This window comes from Watersipora subatra, chromosome 5, assembly GCF_963576615.1.
Source record: "Watersipora subatra chromosome 5, tzWatSuba1.1, whole genome shotgun sequence".
NCBI classification, from domain to species: domain Eukaryota; kingdom Metazoa; phylum Bryozoa; class Gymnolaemata; order Cheilostomatida; family Watersiporidae; genus Watersipora; species Watersipora subatra.
Genome location: NC_088712.1, coordinates 17382312 through 17395454, shown reverse-complemented (window position 1 = coordinate 17395454; position 13143 = coordinate 17382312). Strand labels below are relative to the sequence as shown.

The window sequence follows — 13143 nt, the reverse complement described above, 5'->3', positions numbered from 1 at the left end:
CTTCTCAGTGTGACAGGAAAATCACTGGCAAGAATACTTCTATCAAGATTGCTCAAAATAGCTGAAGATGTATACCCTGAATCACAGTGCGGTTTTAGACCGGGACGCTCAACCACTGATATGATATTCGCTGTCCATCAACTCCAAGAGAAAACTCAGAAACAGAGAGTGCCTCTATATATGGCTTTTGTTGATCTAACTAAAGAGTTTGACCTTGCCGACTGAGGTTCCCTGTTCACAGTTCTCAGGAAGACTGGCTGTCCTCCCACTCTCCTCACTCTAATTGAGTCATTCCGCAATGGAATGCAAGCTCGAGTACAGTTCGATGGTCAGCTCTCCGATGAATTTCCCATAAAACGAGGTGTCAAGCAAGGTTGCATCCTTGCCCCAACCCTCTTTGGCATATACTTCTCGTATGTGTTCAAAGTGACAGACAGACAACTTCACCAATCCAGTGGTGAATCACTCCACACACGTGACAATGGAAACTTCTTCAATCTTGCCGGCTATAAAGTTTGCCCTCTTACTGAGACGTTCGTCATCAATTGACTTCAATATGCTGATGATGCAACAATATGTACCTCGCCTCCAGAAAACCCGCAGTTTATGCTCAACCACTTCGCTGTATCCTGCCAGCGTTTTGGACTGCAGATTAGTTTGAAAAATACTGTGACTATGTCACAAACTTCTGACCCTAATGTATTCTCAATAGATGACACTAACCTGCAGGATGTTTAGAAATTCACTTATCTTGGGTCATGTCTCTCAAAGAATACAACTGTAGACAATGAAATCTCCATAAGACTAGGAATTGCCTCCAACGCCTTTGGCAGACTAACCAAGCGTATATGGAATAACCGTCACATGGTTATCAAAACCAAAATTCGTGTGTATGAGGCATGTGTTTGCAGCATCCTTCTATACGGTGTTGAAACATGGGCCACCTACCGACCACAGGAATCAAAGATCAGTGCCTTCCACACTCGGAACCTAAGATTTAATCTTGGTAAAACGTGGGAGGACAAGATGACAAATGAAGAACTGTTCATGCAGACTGGCTTAGACCCCCTCTCATCTAGACTGAAGTTCATCCGGCTTCGATGGGCAGGGCATGTCAACCGTATGCCGAGCATGAAAATCCCACACATGATTTTTCATGGTGTGTTAGAAAATGGAACCTGCCAAACAGGCAGACCTCGTCTTTGGTTCAAAGATGTCTTGAAACGAAACCTGAAAGACTTATTCATGCAGCCTGAGACATGGACCTCTGCCTCCAGGGACAGACCTAACTGGCGGAGCTCGCTGCATGCTTGCTGCAAAGCTGATGCACGAAAAACATTGGAAAAGCTTCGGCTGCAACGACTGAGCAAGTCTCAGAGATGAAAGTGAAACACAATTCAAGCATTGTCATCCTTGACAGAAGCATGCCACTGCTAGTTAGAAAACAGAGAATTACTAACGCTAATGACATTATAGCCATATCAGATTTGTGTGATTACTAAAATAATTAAAGTAGCATCACTGACTTTGATGACGGTGAAAGTAATAGTTTTGTAAGATAAAGGAACATTTAAATGGATTGTTTTAACCTTGTAGCAATCATAGTTTCACCTAGATATAGCAATGCACAAAATACACGTATATACATTACATTTTTTTGGCACAGCAGTGTTTGTTAGCATATTAGCAAAATAAAATAGATAACTAAAATGTTCTAGATAGAGGTCGAAGTTTTAAGGCATTGTATGCATATCATGAAGCAATATCGACAATTTTAGTAAAATGGCTCGCAGGAGGCTTAGAGATAAGTTTGAACATGAATGGCAATAAAAGGGTTAAGCAACTAAAACATAAACTATGTTCATTTCTGCACCAGTATAAACTTGCATGAAATAGCTAAAGATGTTGTCGACAGTACAAATACTAGGTTCCTCCGATTACTGATTTGAGCTTGTTATTTACTTATACAGCAGGTATTTTCTCTACAAACAGTGAGGTAAGTTACTTGGTTATTTTCCGACATTTGGTATTTTATTTTGAGACTAAATGCATAACTAAGTTAATTAGTATATATAATACATGCAGAGATAACAATTTATGTTAACTTTTATACTGTCTCAACAGGTTGTAAAGTGTTAAGATCTAAGAGCCAATTTTATATGTAACTTTTGTAAAACCAAAAATTTAGCAAACTGACTAGCTAACAGATTGTTCTTGAAAATCAAAAAGGGCGTGGCAAGCAAGCCCGAGTAACATGAGGTGAAGTTGTCAAATGTGCAAAACCTATTGCTTATAAGTGATTGACATGAACTTACACTACATTGCTTGTATTAGTAAGGTGAAACTGCACTGACATTGAACAAGTTCTTCTGTTCATCATCTCTGAGTGAAACCTTACCACAATTTGGAATAGTATTTGTTAGATTTAAGCCTAATAAATTCTAAGTAATGCATCCTTTCGCAGTTTGTTATAGAAACTTGCAGATATTTTGTCAAAATAATTACTGAAGCTTAAACAAATATCGAGAACTTATTTAAAGACTTTATTTTAGTAAAACTAGTATTATAGGAATGCCCCTAGTGAGCAGCTGTTGAAACAAGAGTCTTATGGTTGTATTTGATATAAACTATATGTAGATGGGTAAATATGTAATATGTTTTCATCTTGTTTTTGAACTTTAAACTATAAATAGACGAACAATGGGAAAACTGAAAACAACATTAGAATTTCTAGGTAGATCGAATTATACCATAACTCTCTAGTGGATACCATTTGTATTATGCTATTTTGTTGTTAGCATGCCAAAAGCAAAAGTCCATCACCACTGACAGACCTGACAACTGCTAAAAAAATCAGTTTGTGTATTGCTATCAAAAAAAAGCTTGAAGGTTGTTTGATGCTGAAGGATTGAGATGACTAAAGCAGAACACTGAACAAAAAATCAAGGCTTTGAATGTCTGTGTAGTTTTTATTATTCATACTACGTTACACTGTTTATACTCCCAAATGAATTATGTTGGTATTGTACACTATTTGCCTGTTATGTTCTAAAATATATAAAAATCAGTAACCACTGACTGGCCAAACAAATGTGATATGAATAAACTTGTGTACAAAAATAAGATTTTCGTCTTTAAAAATATGGATTTTTCTAACTGCCCCACTATGAAACAATGATTGACTAATGATGTATGAAATATACTCTATATATCATATATTTTGAACTTAATGATATATAAAAATGTACCTACTAAATGAGATACTCCATATTATGTATAGCACTTGGTAGATACTTTTAAGGTAGTCAATATATCAACTAGAGATGACCTTGGTATATTATTATTATTATTATTATTATTTTAAACATTAAATCTACATTGAACAGCAATGTGTCTAACCACCCAGGGTAAATGTTTAGTTCACACAAAGTGATTCACATTAGGAAGTGATACTTTCTATTTTTGATGATGTCGCAGCCCTACTAATAAATTCACAGATATTCTTACACAAAGCAAAAATAATTTAACGCTTCATTTCTTGTTCCTCTACTTCTGGTGACGCTGAATTAAACTGAAAATCTATTGAGCGGTAAATGGTGAGACTGTGTACAGAAATTGATATACCAATAAAAGTGTTCATACTGACGAATTGTATGACATATTCATTCACTTTCAACTTATTCATATGATATTGATTATATAGACCTTGCAGCTGCTTTTGCTTGTTAACCTGAACTGATTGAGACTTTGTTTGTTTTACTCTCGTGGACTGTGGTTCTCTTTATTACTTCAAATGCAGTCCTAAAAAATGTGTCTAAATGCAATTAACTAAATCACTTGTATTAGCAACTGAATAAAATGACTTTGACCCAATTATGACATTTTACTACTGATGGTCTTTTAAAAAACCAAAGTGGCATGACTGTGACAGACGGAAGTGCGTTACTGACTGACGTTAGGATTAAAATTCTCCTGTCTATGAGCAGTATAATTGACTTGCTAATTTGCCGGAAATTGCGTAGAGTATTTTTACAGTATTTCTGCTTCTCCCTTTTTCCCTAAGGAAAAGGAAGAAGAGAAAGGAGAGAGGCCCAAACCGCTAACAAAACTTTTGAATTGTTCACAAATATGACTTCATATTGTTAACAAGCTTTTTTAAAGTCTGACCAGTCATTTATTCTCTGTAGAAATATTCTACGATCATGGACAGGGGAATTTGAATCTTAACGTCCGCACTTCAGTCATTCACATTTATTGTAATTTGGCTTTTCAAAAACCATGAGTAGGAAAATGTAATAATTGGGCCAAAGTCATTTTATTCAGTTGCTAATACAAGTGATTTAGTTATTTGCATTTAGACACATTTTTTAGGACTGCATTTGAAGTAATAAAGAGAACCACAGTCCGCGAGAGTAAAACAAACAAAGTCTCAATCAGTTCAGGTTAACAAGCAAAAGCAGCTGCAAGGTCTATATAATCAATATCATATGAATAAGTTGAAAGTGAATGAATATGTCATACAAGTAGTCAGTATAAACACTTTTATTGGTATATCCATTTCTGTACACAGTCTCACCATTTACCACTAGATAGATTTTCAGTTTAATTCAGCGCCACCAGAAGTTGAAGAGCAAAAAATGAAGCTTGGAATTCTTCTTGTTTGGTGTAAGAATATCTGTGTATTTATTAGAAGCCAAAGGCTGCAATGGCATCAAAAATAGAAAGTATTACTTCTTAAGGTTTATCACTTTGTTTGGACTAAATTTTACTCTGGGTTGTTAGAAATATTGCTGTTCAATCTAGATTTAATGTTCAAAATAATAATATACCAAATTCATCTCTTTGAAAATATCATGACAGAAACTTCAAATTATTAATATGTTAACACAGAAGAAATTAAATGTTTAATCTACAAAAGTATCAAGTAAAAACCTTTAACCCAAAATAAAAAAAACCTTTACAAATTTTTTTTATTCATATGTTTTCCTTATTTAAACATAAATATCGCTCGCCTACCTGTACCAAACTTTACAAGTAAGTCAGTCTCTGTTGTGTTAGGGCTAAATTTACCTTTTGAGAATAGAAGTTTTTAAAAGTTTTTGATTCCAAAACAAAAGTCTAATAAATATATTCACATATTTTTTGAGGTGTTTTATTGATAGCTCTTTGCTGCTTGGACTGGACTATGGCGCAATGTCTACCAAAGTACCACAAAATAGCTCTGTCTAGGACTATACTAGCTTCTTCAACAACAACTGATGCAAGAAGCCGGATAGACTGCAGAATCCTCTGTACAAACACTATAGGCTGTGAAGTCTTGCTTATTTTGAACATAGTCACACATGTAAATTTCTAAACTTTTCTAAATTTGGTTTATGACCAGATATCAACACAACTTATACTGTGAAGGCATATGTTCTGACTCACACTGACACACTGCTTGCACGAGATATTTCTCTTGTTAGACATGTTGATGTATATAATATGTATCATCTATTTGTGTTTCTTCGTTATCACCTTGAAGCTAGAAATGAGTGCGAATCATATTTCTCTAAAAAGATACAACAATGAATTTTAGCCTGACAAAATACTTGAGTTAAAGCCACGTTTTTTCTTAAGCCAGCTGAAAATGGAAATAATGTGATTCATTTGCTTCAATTCAATTGCTCAAAAAATTTATTTTTTATATAAAACAACAGAAACTAAAAATCATTATCATGTTCTCACTGTTTATTTTATCAGAAGAGCAACTACATGTATTCTGATCTTGATTTTTTCTCCCATTGATAACTGGTATACTCCGTACTTAATAATAATGCTTGTTTATATCTAGAAAAGTTATAGCTAGAGAGATTGTTCCTGTTCTTTATTGTTGATACAAATATATAAGATTGAACAATTGTTCAATCATACTTACAGGTAAACCAGCTGAGGCAATAAGTGCTTATTCATCATATAATTCTGCTGACAAGGCAGTAGATGGACAATATTTAGTTGATAATCCAGAGAGTTCTATGGTAGTTACAAGTAATCACGTGAAGAGTTGACTTAGAAAAATGTCAGTGTATACAAGCTGTAAGTATTCTCAATCGGGGTAAGTGGTTCAAGTTTGACTAAACAACTTGCTCACATAGCTACTGGTTTCAGCAATGTTTACATTTTATTAAAAGTATGGTATATCTTACCTTTTTTATTTATTTTGTGAATTAGACATAGTTCTGACTTTGTAATGCATTTTAAAATACATTTTACATGTAGGAAAATTTTACAGAACAATTCTTAACTAACTATATAAAATCTGATCATATTCCTTGATTATATTTCTTAATGAATAGCATTTCTTTACAACGTACTTAACCGATAGGTTTTTACTTTTTATGACATTGGTATATTTGCTATATTTAATAGGTTGACATATGGGTCCAACAGAACCTGTTGCTCAAGACTAATCAGATGTAATGAAAGTGGTTGGTTCAAAATTGAGGGTTTTTCTTTTCTCTCTGATATAAGATGGATGGCAATATTTTTCTTTATTTGTAGCCACCAACTACAAACGAACAAAAAACTTAGTTATAACAGCTGCGGATGAAACTTTTCAGCTCTTCTATAGAACTGATGATGATGAAAACTTTTGCGGACAGCATGATGGCACCTTAAACCAGTACTACACTCTGATTGAATGTGTTTCGGCTGTTGCTGGGATATTTGTACAGCTTCAACTTAGAACAACATATCACCTTAGTTTCTATGTAGTTGAAGTTCATGGGTATTAAAATGTACCGTAGACTCCATCATAAAACTTATCACAATATGCTTGTCTTATATATAGATAAGAAAAGGTTTACCAGTCACCTACTTTATTATGCTTCATAGTATACATATATATATATATATATATATATATATATATATATATATATATATATATATATATATATATATATATATATATATATATATATATATATATATATATATATATATATATATATATATATATATATATATATATATATATATATATATATATATATATATATATATATATATATAGAACTATATTTCCCAACTAGGAGGCTTCTATCAATATATAATCCATGTTAGGAGGCTCTGAAAAATTAGGAGGCGTCCAGGGAGCCTCCTAATTCTAGCAGTGTTTATAGTGCTTAACAACCCTATAGAAGTATTTTAAACATGATTCCCATAATAGCCTTATATATCTATATTCATATATATGGAAAAGAGGAGACAACTCCAACAAAAATGTGTAATTTTCTATCAATAAATTACAAACTCTAGGAGGCTCTTATATATGGAACTAGGAGGCATATATCAATTTTAAAATTTTCTTACTTTCAATTGTTTTGGTATTGTTTCAGTTCATAGGACAATCTATTTAAAAACATATTGCAATAAGTTTATGACTAAGCATCAGCCAATACAAGGAATTAGCAGCTATGTCGGATACAGTCAGTTTTGCTAATATTCATGATAGCTTTATTAGATTTGGGAAATAAAGTTGTATATTAACAAACTACAATACATTACAATTTATTTGCTGACCCTCTTTATGGTTTTCAAGACTGCCATTTAAGCACTCCCTTTTTTTGCACGGTTTCTCATTGATCTGCTCTTTTTTGTAAAAATTCACAATAATTGCACATTATGGTTTCCACTGATGTTTAAGCATGGCTGTAGTAAAAGTTTAAATAAGTCTATAATCAGTACAATTCATATTTTTGCTGCCGTTGCATCCAGCCACAAAATAAATCTTTTTTTGAATCTTTTCATCCGAATGCAATACCTGAGAGATAGTTTTTTAGTCGAAGAATTGATTTTTTAAATTTATTGAAATAAAGTGGCAAAAGTATAACCACAGTATATAACAGCTAGCGAGATGTGGCTGTTATAATGTTGCTGTGGCTGTTAGGACTATTAGTTCTTCACCCATGTAGTCTACTAGAGCTTGGTAGCAGCGGAATAACTACATGTAAGGGAGCACGTCACATTTGGTAAGTTGTTCATGTTATTTTAGTCAATTAACAGTTTATTTACTTAAAACATACAGTTGTAGAAAAGCAGTATAAATTTTATTTAATAAAGAAATAGGACTAGCGTGAAAAAAGTATGTTTCAATTATTATAATTTTAAAGGAATGTAGCATAGAACACGTTTGATATATTTTTTTTTACACCTGTTTATGTCATCCAACTGCTGATATTGTTCTGCATAGAAAAGTCAAGAGAGTTCAGCATTATAATACCATAAAGGAGAATATCAAAACTTTTTGTAAAATCCTAATTTTGGACTTTATTATTGTTACACAAATGTTCGGTTTTGTAACATCAACACAGACACGCCAGCTGACAATTAATAGTTATTTTAGTGAATCAGTTAATTCTCTAACATTAATCTATTTTCAGTTATTAATATAATAATTTTTGATGTTTTTTTATAATGATAAGTAAAGTTATTAATGTGGTTCTACCAACAGTCAAAACTGTTGTTAGAATATCATGATCATTATGTAATTGTATTATTGTTATCATGAATAGTGAGAGTTTGCGTATTTCAGTTATGATTTTGTAAGTAATAGTAGTACATGCATAGGCATAAGCAAGTAAGTGGTGTATATGCGGCCTTTGAATTTTAAAACTTTTAGTATTTAGTTTGAATCTTGTGTAGTAATTGTGTAGTAATTAAGAGCTTAGCTGTTTTATAGAGCTTCAGTAGTAGGAGGCAGACATTCAAGTTTGCCAAAAAACCTAACCAGTGAACTAAAATGTGTATTTTGCATTCATTTTGGTTTGTATATCTGTTTATGCTATTTGAATTATCTATTCATTTTTTTAGAAACTTGGTAAGCATTAATGCCAGTATATTCATCAGATGGCAGAGAGTATTAGACAAAGTTGGATTTTCTTTTCTAGAAAAGGTATGTTGCTAATTACACGTTGGTTTGCATAAAAAATAATTATGTAAAAATGTTCAAGGTTTCATCTACCGAATTTTATATAATTTTTTAACATGTACATAAGTATAGATTACAAACTATAAAACATTATATCAGTAAGGTTGTATTTTGAAATGTAGTAATGTTTGACGTTTTGGCAAAGTTACTATGATAAGCAAAACTTTAAATTCACCAACACAAAATATACTGTACAAAGTTTTACTGTAACTAGCAAATGTATACCTGACGTAAGAATGTAACGGCATGCCCAAAATTAGTTTTTCTTTGTATAGTTGCAAATAATCAATGACGCTTCATAATCAAATTAATCAATTAGTTATAGATAACTGCTGGATGAGAAGCATTGATGGCCCACACCAAAGACTGATTTGCAGACATAAAATTAAAGGTATGCGATATTGCAATAAGTTGCTGTCAACTAGCACATTATACATGCGAGCCAAAAATTAGTGTGATAATTTGATATAGTCATAGCTTCAGTAAGAAAAGTTATCAATTTTTACAGGCATTGTATTATTTCAAACGCTTACATAAACCATTATGCCACTTTTGTGTTCTATTCATCTATTATTGGCAGATTACATAATATAAATAGCACAAACCAATCAAAGGAATGTAGCATAGCAAAGAGATTTAGTATTGCTCTTCTTAGTTTTTATGAGTCATGGTTGCAATTGCTGAGCACTTGCATAATTATATAAAATGAATAGTTTTCCATGGTTACTCATTACTACTTTTAGTTACTCAGTCAACACTGAGAGTAATTATCAGATTTGAGATATCATGTTTAGAGGCAGGAGATTGACAAATATTTTGTTGGTTTTTACTCTTACCCTACCGTATGCGAATTTATGCTAAATCTATCAGCAACTGCCGTATGCACATTTTTGCGAATTTTCCAACAATTGCGTGGTCACCTAATTTTATTATCCGTTAAAAACATAACGGATGATTTTAAAACTTTGATGGTATTGTCAGTGTGGTTCGAATATTTCTCTAATAGATTAGTCTATGATAACCAAGCAGTTTCAAATTTTTTATTGAGAATTTCCAAAATAAAAATGGACATTTTTGTGTAAGTTTTGTTAAGTATCGCGCAAGTCAGAAAACATATAATTACTTACATGTATGTTGATGACACTATAGCCAATTCACATTCAGATTTTTGTGATTACACAGATAATTAAAGTAGCAGCAGTGACTCTGATGATAGTGAAAATAATAGTTTTTTAAGTGTAAGGGACATTGTAGAGCATCGTTTTAGCTTCGTAGCGATTGTAGCTTCACATAGCTTTAGCAATGCACAAAGTGAAGGTAATTTGATTTTTGCATAGCACTATATGTTAACATTTTAGCAAAATAAAATATATTACAAAAAGTTTCTAGATAAACTTTGAAGTTGAAACAAAATTGTATACATGCTTCATGTACATATCATGAAGCTAAATTGGCAATTTTCGGTGAAATGGCTGGCGGTAGGCCGGTAGCTTAGTTTGTACATGGGTGGCAGTAAAAGGGTAAAGCTATAACAGAATTAGAGATACAAGTGTATGTATTTCCTTTTGAATGATTTAGTGAACTTTGATGATTCAAGACAATGAGTTTGGCGAATGATATAGGGGAAGACGGGGCACAGTGAGCCAATTTTTTTGTTTCTCAAATAAAATATAAGTGACTGCTTGAATTGAGCTGAAACTTGGTCTATAGAAAGTTCAACATGTTGTTATTATTGTATTCGAATTGCAATGCTTCATTTTGGATCAATCGCGAGAATTTATTGTTTTTGCAACATGTTACACCTGGCTCACTTTGCCCCACTACCGGGGCAAAGTGATCCACCCAATGGGGCAAAGTGAGCCATAGCAATAAATATGTGATTTGATTGCACATAATATATATTTGATATCTTTAACTGTGTTAAAACATAAAGTGTGACAATTGGCTAACTAAATTTGACTCATGACTAAGACATAGAACATGGTAAACTAAATATACATAGTTTATAACATAAAATGTGGAAGCAAGTCGTATGAGCATTATCGTGAAATAATGTAGTAAAAAGTGTGTCGCCCACAATGTCTCTATCAGCAGTATTATTGAAAATAGTTTATCTTACAGTATAAGCAGATAAATCCACTCTGAATGTAGTTCGATTTCTAACCCTCAGAGTCCCACCAGTGTTTACTGGCTGTTCCAAAAATATGACTATAGATTCGAAGTCAACATCATGAATGTCTTCCTTCTCTGGATAAACAAAGCAGTCTCCAGCTTTTCTCATGAAATTGATGGTAACAGAGTTTTCATTACATTTCATGACTCTTCCTGCATACTAAACATTAATGGTTGACTTGCAACAAAATTCACATTACAGTTATTTGGTATCAAAAGATTCACCATGTCTTACTCTGCTGTGTTGCAGGTGAGTCTTGTCTTGTCTTACTCTGCTGTGTTGCATGCCGTCTTGTCACGTGAGAACATCACGTGACAAGACGATAACCAAATTTCATGGCTACGTCATCGAAATATAGAGATTCCAATCTACGGAGGCTTTTCGTTTTTGAGCGTTTAAGAGCTTGTAATCACATTTCCACATATTTTGCACCTGCAACACAGCAGAGTAAGACATGGTGAATCTTTTGATACCAAATAACTGTAATGTGAATTTTGTTGCAAGTCAACCTTTGCTAGTTTCGTACCAAACTAAAACATGATCATTGATGTTAATATTGTCTCTAGTAGGAGTTGGCACATCTTCCTTTCCATCTTCATCTGGACTTTCTTCATCAGAACACAATAATTCTTGGGCTAACTCTCTTCTTCTGATGAAGAATCTGTTTGCTGTTTTTTCTTAGTTTTTGTTGTCTTGTTCTTAGTCACAGTTACTTTGGATGTTTTTAGCGTAGATCTAAACCAAGTAGACACATGTTGCTACACTTTAAACACCGGCTCACCCGCTTTATTGTTTCTTGACCAGCTTGGTGGAATGCTCAAGTCATTAGCCATGCTGTATTCGTAAGCTAGTTTACGTACTTGTTCAGTAGATAAACCATAAAATCTGTTGTCTAGATTTTTTACATGGCCAGCCAACTCTTCTTCTTGCTTCCTGGTGTAAACTAGTTTCACTTCTATGCTGTGCACCTCCAACACGTCCTTTTTCAATATGCCTCTTAAGAGTCATACAGTTCACACCATGAATTTTGGCAGCTTCTTGAATTGACTTTCCATTTCTTTCTTCAATAATCTTTTCAGCATATTCTACTTGACTTATGTCTGCCTGCCCAGTTTTACCTTTGTAGTTTTGTACCATTCTAAAATGTAAGCAGTACTTGCTTTAGTTTTGTGTAACATTTTCAAGAGTTTGTGTATGTGCGGGGCAAAGTGAGCCATTGGCTCACTTTGCCCCAATTGACTTTTCCTGAGAAAAATAAGCATGCAAGAAATTGTAGATGCGCAAGAGTTTTCATTTTTTACATGCTTACTATAATCATATGGAGTAATATTTCTCTACATTTTTATTCATGTAAAACAAAGCATTAACGCAAAATGAAGACCACAAACTCAAAGCTGGAAATTTACAAAAAACATCAAAAATCAGTTTTTTGGTAATAAATTTCTTACCTTTAGCTTTCCACTGCTCTTTCTTTATTCAAAAGGACCTCCAGTGATCACATGACCTCTTGTAAAAACGATAACTCCAAATACAAATTACAATTTAAAAAATATATGGTGGATCACTTTGCCCCTTGGCACACTGTACCCCGCCTTCCCCTATATGTATAAGATGCTGCTGAAGTTGCGCAATTCAACTCATGGCTTTTAATTATTACCTCAAAATGTTGAAAACACGCGATAGGAAGGGCCAGAACACTACTAAAACTCATAGTTACTCAAACCTGAAATACAGTAGGTTTTATACAAATTGCTATACAATAACAAAACTGCAAAAATATTGGTTAAAATATAAATAGCAATATATATTATTATTTTTGGCCTTCGGTATCGGGCAGCATGTATGCAGTTTGTTTGCTGATGTTAACAAAAGTTTTACTAATAAGCTACATAATTTGCTCAATTATTTGTGTCAACTTTAAAATTGAAAACAAATGTAGTGTTAGCACTTTTAGAATATACTACAAACAACTCAGAGGAACTTTTTGTGGCATCTGACT

At 33.1% G+C, this 13143-nt stretch overlaps 1 pseudogene; it reads left to right on the top strand.

The window, feature by feature from the left end:
• Nucleotides 1-303: 303 nt before the first annotated feature.
• On the top strand, nucleotides 304-1383 carry LOC137397150 (uncharacterized; annotated as a pseudogene).
• The last annotated feature ends 11760 nt before the right edge of the window (nucleotides 1384-13143 follow it).